A 9,248-nucleotide genomic window follows, 5' to 3' on the forward strand; every position below is an offset into this window, starting at 1 on the left:
ATATTGATTGGCAAGATCACATAAATATTATTTAGACATTAAATTGTAATTAATTACACTGAATATAATAAATTTTATCCCACAGGAATTTTTATTATATTTATGTGATTAATTAGGATAAAATTTCATAACCTACCCACAGGAGTTATGAATTAATAAGTTTTATCATAAAGTTTTATTGAATCTGTTTGAATTAAAAATTTAGCCCACAAGCAATTTTTATGTCATTTGATTCAATTCTTTTTAGCATGTTTTACATTGGTAAAACGTGAAAGTTCATAAAGTTTTATTGAATCTGCTTGAATTGAAAATTTAGCCCACAGGCAATTTTCATGTCATTTGATTCAATTCTTTTTAGCATGTTTTACATTGGTAAAACGTGAAAGTTCATAAAGTTTTATTTAATCTGCTTGAATTGAAAATTTAGCCCACAGGAAATTTTCATGTCATTTGATTCAATACTTTTTAGCATGTTTTACATTGGTAAAACGTGAAAGTTCATAAAATTTATTGAATCTGTTTGAATTGAAAATTTAGCCCACAGGCAATTTTCATGTCATTTGATTCAATTCTTTTTACCATGTTTTACATTGGTAGAACATGAAAGTTTATTAAGCCTCAACATAAGCATGTGATTCTTTATTTTGATGCAGTAGTACAACCTGCAAATTTCTCTGAAATTCGTTCTGACATTCCCGAACTTGAGGAAGTAATCTCGTTTGTTTGTTATGAATCTGATATGGTTAATGTTAATATTAACACATGGTGGATTGATTCTGGATCAACAATTCACATTTCGAATTCCTTGCAAAGGTTTGCAAAACCTAAGGAAGCCAGTAAGTGAGCAAAGCATCTTATCAGGAAACAAGATGGGATCGCATGTGGAAGCTATAAGAACATGTTATTTAACTTTAAGTAGTGGCTTTGTTTTGGAGTTAGAAAAGACCTTTTACGTTCCAAGTTTTTCTAGAAACTTGATTTCAGTTTCAAGGCTTGTACCTTTTGGATATTCCTTAAACTTTTCAGAAAAATCTTTCAGTCTATTCTATAAATCTGATTATGTTGGGAATGGTATTTTGTCTAATGGTCTTTACTGCAAAACAATGTCACATATGATTCAATGCATGTTCACACTGGCACTAAAAGATGTGTTGTTAATGAAGATTCCTCTAAATTATGGCACCGGAGACTAGGTCATATCTCCATAGATAGAATTAAAAGATTGGTAAATGAAGGAATACTTAATACTCTAGATTTTACTGATCTTGAGACTTGTGTGGACTGCATAAAGGGAAAGCAGACCAACAAGTCAAATAAAGGTGCCAATAGGAGTTCAGACATATTAGAAATCATACATACTTACAGATTTTATTGTCCATCTCACAGCACTAGGATTGTGGAATCAGGAAATGCAAAGTTTCTTGAAAATGACTTGATCAGTGGGAGCGATCAAACCAGAAACATAGTTTCTGAGAAAGATCATTCAGAATCTCAACCTTCCACTTCAAGTGAAAGATTGGTTATTATTCATAGCACCCCTCAAGTACAAACTGGTGTTGAACAACCAATCGTTGAAGTTCCACAAGCTGCTGACGATATTCCAGTAGATCAAGGAGTTCAAGAGTTGCCAAGAACTTTTGAACAACAAGTTGAACCACATACTTCTCAGGAAGATGATGGTACAACATTAAGAAGATCTACTAGACCTAAGAGATCAGCAATTCCTAATGTATGCTCAAGTCTTCACAAGACCTGACATTGCATTTGTTGTGGGAATGTTGGGACGATATCAAAGTGATCCAGGTTTAGACCACTGGAGAGCTGCAAAGAAAGTAATGAGGTACCTTCAAGGGACCAAAGACTACATGCTTATGTATATCCTGTTTTGAGGCTGCTTTACATGGTGTATGGCTTAAGAATTTCATTTCTGGGCTTAGAATTATGGATTCTATCTCTAAGCCATTGAGAATATATTGTGATAATTCAGCTGCTGGTTTTATGGCTAAAAAAGTGGGAGTCGAAATAAAAACATCGACATTAAGTATTTAGCTATAAGGGAACATGTTAAAGAAAATAAAGTGGTCATTGAGCACATCAGCACTGAGTTAATGATCGCTGATCCTTTAACTAAGGGCATGCCATCGTTTAAATTCAAGGATCATGTATTGAATATGGGACTTGGTTCCATTATGAAGTTTTTCATTGTATGGACAATGATATTTTAATGAAATTCTTAATTATTGTGATGTTTTTTCTCATATTTATGTGCACCTTAAGTTGATTTGAGAAAATTCATTTAAGGACCAAGAATAAACATAAGGTTTATTCATTAAGATATTGTTGCCACATAAATTATAATAAGAATAAATGCATAGTAATACATGGAAGATAATACTCGTCATAAGAGGACTTATCGCCATGATTCATGTATCTATTAATTAATACAGATTGTCAATGGTTTTTGAGACATTAAGTTTGGAAGTATGGACCAAGTGCGAGAATGTTAAGCTCCATTGATTTTACACAAAAGCTACCTTGATTTATGGAATTGCAGCTTTTCTTAACTTATGGAAACCAACTGCAGTAGTTTCCTTAAGTTAAGAAAATCAACTGCAATTACTAAATTTATAATTGGGAGCTACTAAAGTGGTCCATCACTTTGATCTGATCTCTACCTTGATTTGTGGTTTTTCTAACACATAGCTTTTAGAAGCTTGATGGAAGCTTAGCTATATGTTCATTTGTTTGGTCCCCAAGCTCATATCTCAATCCCCTTCAGTTCTACACCATCTAGCTGAGATAGCAGAGCTCGGGAGTGCCTTCAGACTAGTTGTCTTCTTTCCCTTTTGCATGCGCAGCTGGAGCGTGGTGTTTCAGAAGGAAATTGCATCAACAGTTTCACCAATGGCTGGAGGTAACTCGTATCCCTGGGTATTAAGTTTCAGTGATTCTTTTCAGTTCTTTCCACATGCAGAATCGTTGTTTAAGTTTATTAGTTTTCTAACATACACATCAAAGATATTGTGTATCTTATGCTTGGGTGTTTGCACATAATTTTCTTAATGCAATGTAACTTGGTTTGTGATTTTAATAGTTATGGATCATAGCAATTACATTGTTCTATTTTCTTCGTATACTTCCATATTATCTGTGGGATAGGTATAAGTGATTTATGATAATAATTTTGCACTAGTTCTTCATTAGTACATTCTAGATGATCAAAATGTTAAATTAATAATTGGATTTAAAATTAATATACCTTTGTTGTTGTAGAGTATATTAACTTCAAGTTTTATTTTCTTATGGAAAATTATAGATGGCATAGGTATTATATATTTTCTTTGCTCAATGGAACCCAATAGTGAACTTCTCTTCATATTAGATTTAAATATAATTCTAGTACTCGCAAAGGTTATATCATAGATTTACTGGTCATAGCAAAGGTTACATTTGGTTGAGTCATAAAGTTTTGTACTCTATTGAATATATTCAGAAGGTTCAGCGTATGCTAAGGGGGAACATGGTCAGTGTGCAGATTTCATTTTCAGCAGATCAAATAAATAGCAATGAGCACTACAAGGGAAGCTCTTCATTCATCCTAGTTTAGCCCTTTCCTCTTGATGTCAAAGGGGGGGAGAAACTTGATTTTTGGAAAAAGGTGTCATTTACATGTGTTTGCAGGTATTTACAAGTGATGACCAAACACCAAAGTGCTTACCATAAAATCCAAAGGGGGAGATTGTTGGAATTATGGTTAATGTGTTGTCCTTTATGGAAACCTATTTAATAAAGATGTCGAAATTATCATGATGATTAAGATGCTATAGATGGTATGGACAGAGAAATAACAGTTTATAGACACATGAATGATAAAGGTGATGTTTGAGAAGGTATACATAGATCCTATAAAGAAGGGTCACGCAGATCCTATGAAGAAGGGTCGCTTACATACATTGGTCATATAAGTGAAGTAATCTGAACCATGGTAATCTCTATATCAAGGGTGTTTACCATGGTATTGGCCCATAGTAATTGGAGTGACAACGGTTATTTGATCTCATCAAAGAATACTAATGACATTACCAAGGGATTTACCTAAGGTATTGGCTAAGGCTAAACCTATATAAAGAGATGAAGATAGATGTGCAATAAAATGATCTATCCATATGTGATTTGAGTTGAAAAAGGTGTGCATGAGAAAGAAAAGAGAAGACTCAAATCTAATAGATCTGAAAAGATTGTGAAGACTAATGAAAATACTTGTTTGATCTATTTATGATTATAATGTTAGATTTGTAGCTATGATGATGGTTTGATCTAAGTATAGAGATGCATGTCAATATTTGGGTTTAACAAATGGTGTGAATTGCAGTGAAGGTTTGAATTTGTACTTCAAGATCTATACATCAAGTTTCTTCAAGTTTTCCATGTAGGATCTATCTCTATAGGGTCGTGTATATATTATGAGATAAGGTTTGCAGTATGTTGAGATGTGTACGCTAGTGTTATGCATGATAATCATGTACATATGCGTATTTTTCTATGGAAGTAGTGTATATATGTTAGGGTTTGCAGTGAGCTTTAATGATGACACTTGATGAGTTGTTCTTTGTTTTCTAGTGCTTGTCAATGATGTATTTATCATGATCATTTGTGTTTGAAAATGATGATTGAGTTGATTGATCCAGAATGATGCTACAGTATGATTATCTATGATCGGTACAGTGATATGTGATTTGTTCAATAATATATGTATGGTTTAGTGGCTAATTGGGTATTATAGTGGTTGATGATCCAATTTTTAGTAGTTTAAGATCTATACGCAAGTCTTATACATAGGAAGTGCGCACATACTTGAGTTTTATTCAATACAATAACATACAGATTCTAATATTTGTTTTTTCTAATCGGGTTCTAAATCCATTGATTTGATGCTTCATAAATCCAGTCGATTTCCAGTGTTTCATTGACTCATATTCAATGCTTCATTTTTTATGTTGGTTTGGATTTCTGGATCTCTTCAGCTACTGGAATTAACCAAGATATTTTACTTCTGTGATGTTAGCAGAATTGCATGTAAAATATTATTGAACAACCACATGTGCATGCTTTAAGGAAGATAACAAATAACAACAACCATCAAAGAAATGAACACAAACACATTGATAACTAAGTTCACCATTTGTGGGTTATGTGTCTGAGCCCTGGTGTCAAGAATGTGGAGGTCGCTTCATTAAGTGCTACAAATGATGATAATGTACATGGTATGTTCTTTGTCATTTCAAGGAAAAATACCCTCAACCTAAGTGGCATGTCTCTCCATAAGACATTCTCCCTATAGGATCTCTCACTCAAATGGACCCTTCTTTAGCATGAAAAGCTAAACAAATATCACATGATGTGGCAACAAGTATCCCTCAACATAATTATAATCAGTGATCTCAACAATAAAGGCATCATATCAGCAAATTAAGAAAAAAGACATGGCATAACTGCATCATACACCTCCACTTTTGAAGATGGCCAAAAAATAAAAAGCATAGCTGCTGAAATGGGCTACACCACTAAATTCATGGTGATGAGTAGTGTAAAATCGACTGTAAACTTGTCCAATTCTGAAACCATCAAACTTGGACCCCCGGGAATCTTGAAGATTCCCCAAATGATTCCTTCTTGAAGATGACCGGAAAATATGTTTCTCGGATGAAGATTTTGAGCACACCATTGCGCTCCTTGTAAAATTTTGTGAAGAATGACTATAAAGTTGACAACATTCTCCCTCAATAAAAAATCAACTACTAGACATTTTACTAATCTTCACAAGATTCTCTAAAGATACTTAGTTACTTGACACCTGCATTTCCACTGCTCAAATGGATATTCTAACTGCATGGTTGGACTCCTGGTGAGAAAATTTACAAAACTGACTATCAATTTGTAATATTCTTTCACTGGAATCTCTGGACCTCAAGGGAATCTTTTCATCATCTTAAGATTCTCAAGTTCATGGTTCCACTGTTGTGGCCCACTCATGGTTCTGTTGGTCGGAACTCCTCCTCCATTCCATCATCCGAGTTTAAACTCTTCTTCACTGTTCTCTCCCTCGGTCAACTGTTTAATAACCACTTTTATGGTTATGTTTTTTTAACTTTTAATATATGTATTTTTGTTTTTGTACATTCAAGAAGCCAATGAAATAGATCCATGTGTCAGTGTCTAGCAGGTTAACACTTGATTGCCACATAAGATTGTGAGTCCCACCTGTTGACTAGGATGCCATGTGGCACACTATGGGCCCCACTTTTTCCCTATCTTGTCAAACTTTAAAGAGCGATAAGTCAGACATAGAGACTCAAATTTTAGTGTCATCTATGCCACTAGAATTGTAATGATGAGCACTACAGCTTAGTATTGTTTTTGCTACATTTTTAATAATTTGATTTTTGAGCTATTCTCAAGCCACTATTGAATTTCGAGCGTGTCTGGAGCCACTTGGATCATTCCTCCCCACTAAGGATATTTTGGTGCTCAAAAAACATGAACATAATCTAAAACTGCTATTTACATCGTCTGCACCATAAGTGTCATGATAAGTCACCCTTCCTTCTCCTTCCCCCTTGTCTTTTGGAGCCATAAGGGATGGAACTGCCACCTGCACCCTTTGCAAACTTATAATACATATTTGCAAATTGCATGAACAATATCCTCTCTCGCATAGGTAAAGCCATGTCTTCTGAGGACTTGTAATATTTGTGATATGATCTCCTAGGGATGCAGAACATGGCTTTGACAACAGAGAGCCAATCCACCACCTCTCTTCTTAATCTCCACTTCATTGAAGAGGATGAACTTGATGCAAGAGCATCCGGACTTAGCCAGAAATGTGATTGTTTGTTCACATGTTGTGGCTAAATGAGTTGAATTTCAATGACCTGAGTGGTCAAAAGTTATTTTTAGTATCTAGAGGGTTGGATCTCTCAAAAATGATATTTACTTCATATTGTAATAATTAGAAAATTGTATTATTTTAGACTAAGGGATATTAGTTGTTAGCATAGGTGTGTAACAGATCTTAAGAATAGATATTTAATTGTTAGAATGATTAAAATAGAGATCGAGTTGTTAATGCAGTTAGAATAGGATTTGACTCATAAAATAGAAAAGAATTTAATGGAGAGGGATTAGCTAAGATGATAGAGAATTGAGTGAGTAAGCGAGAATTTGAGTGATAGATAGGGTTTTGAGGTTGTGACAGAGATCAAATAAAAATTTGTAATTGAGTCGAGAGGGCCAAGGCCCTGTAATTCCTATTTTATTGAATAAATTGATTAAGTATGTAGTTGTGTGTTAATTTTGGTGTAGAAGTTCAATTGTGTTTGTGCATAGGTGTTCTAGACCCTAAATGGGTATCTCCTCTATTTTAACATTTTATTTATAAACCACAACCTTTATGTGTTTTATCATAAATCGTTGTGGATTTGTGTTTAAAGTGAATATCGAGATTAAATGCTAAACCTTTGTTTAAGTGCTTTATTAAAGTTTTGATTTATGCACGTGGTAGTATTCAGGAAAACCATAAGTGGTATCTCGGTGCCTTTCAAGTGGTAAGTGGTAAAATGTGATTAACTTTAGAGCTCAACATGTAGCAGACGGGGGAGAGAGAAAACAAATTTTCTCACATGTCTCTAAAGTGATAAGGACTATGCTAGAGTCTATGCAAGATGGCGTAACGGTCGTTGGATCGAATGGAGTAAATTGACGGTAGAAAATCAACGGGCTAGTTAGTGATTGGGGAAAGTGATAGCCATTAGATTTGGAGAGAGGAGATCAACAGTGCAAAGTGAAGCGTTGGTTAAAAGGTAAAGTCAAAGTGGGACCAGTGGTGTTTAGTGGAATGTGGGACCCTCAGGGAAAACTAAACCACGTATAGAATCCATTTAACATAGCTGCTTGGTTATAAAGAAACCATTAGTCTATTTTTAGACTATCACCTTATTTCTTCAACCTCCTGAGTCATTTTGGTATCAGAGCACAGAGATTGACTTTGACTATAATAAACATGCCACTGAGGAGAGGAGCTGGCATAGGTCAAGGAAGACCGGAAGCAAATGCAGTTCTGCTGGAGGAGATCCGGAACTTGCGTATAAGGATGGACACAATGGAGACTGCTCAGAGAAGAGCACCTGATGAAAGAATTGCTCGTGCCATAGAATAATCTTCTTAAGAAGAATAAGAGGAGGAAAACAAGACTATTAAAGTTATCAAGATGTTGGCTAAAGTAGGTAGAAAACCAAAGGTGGAAATTCCTGTGTATGAAGGGAGTCTCAATGCAGAAGATCTAATGGATTGGATCAGTGCATTAGAAAAATATTATGACTACGAGGAGGTTTATGATAAAAAGAAGGTGAAATTTGCAGTTACCGTATTGAAGGGTCATGCAGTTATTTGGTGGGATGAACTACAAACATCTAGAACAAGAAAAAGAAAGTCCAAGATCAAGAAATCAGATAAAATGGTGAGTAAAATGAAAGCTAAATTTATGCAAAAATATTATCAGTTAAATCTTTTCAAACAGTTACAAAATTTAAGGCAAAAAGGAATGTTCATCAAAGAATATACATAAGAGTTTTATAAGCTAAGTATTAGAGCAAAACATGTAGAGGATGGCATGGAGAAGGTAGCCAGATACATCAATGGCTTGTGATATGACATACAGGATGAGATCAGCTTGTTGAGTCTGAAGACAATTGAAGATGCCTATCAAGAAGGTTTGAAGGCAGAAGAGAAGATGTTGAGGAAACAAAATCACAGGAATAGAGGGAAAAGTTTAGAAAGAGGTAGAGTAACTACCAAACCAAGGTTTCAACAACATCAAAGTGAAGTAGGAAGTTCAAGTGGTAGACCACCACAAAGAGGAAACTTTAATAGAGGTAGATTTGCACCCAGAGGAAGAGGCCGAGGAAGATATATTCGGTGTTATACATGTTGAGAATGGGGACATGGATCATGGGACTGTCCTCATAATAAAGCAACAAGTCAGAGGAATGTGAATGTGGCTGAGGAAAAGGAAGAAAAACCTCAAATTGTAGACAAGGAAGAATCCCTGTTGTTGAAAAGGGTATTGATTAAGGTAGAGAAAGAGACTGAAGAACCAGCTCAGAGAAAGAGTTTATTCAGAACTACATGAAAATCCAAAGGAAAATGCTACGAAGTGATAATTGACAGTGCGAGCACTGATAACCTTGTTT

The sequence above is a fragment of the Pinus tabuliformis genome, chromosome 2_1, assembly GCF_031772625.1.
Source record: "Pinus tabuliformis cultivar Carrire ecotype Pingquan chromosome 2_1, CPIR1, whole genome shotgun sequence".
Taxonomy (NCBI): Eukaryota; Viridiplantae; Streptophyta; class Pinopsida; order Pinales; family Pinaceae; genus Pinus; species Pinus tabuliformis.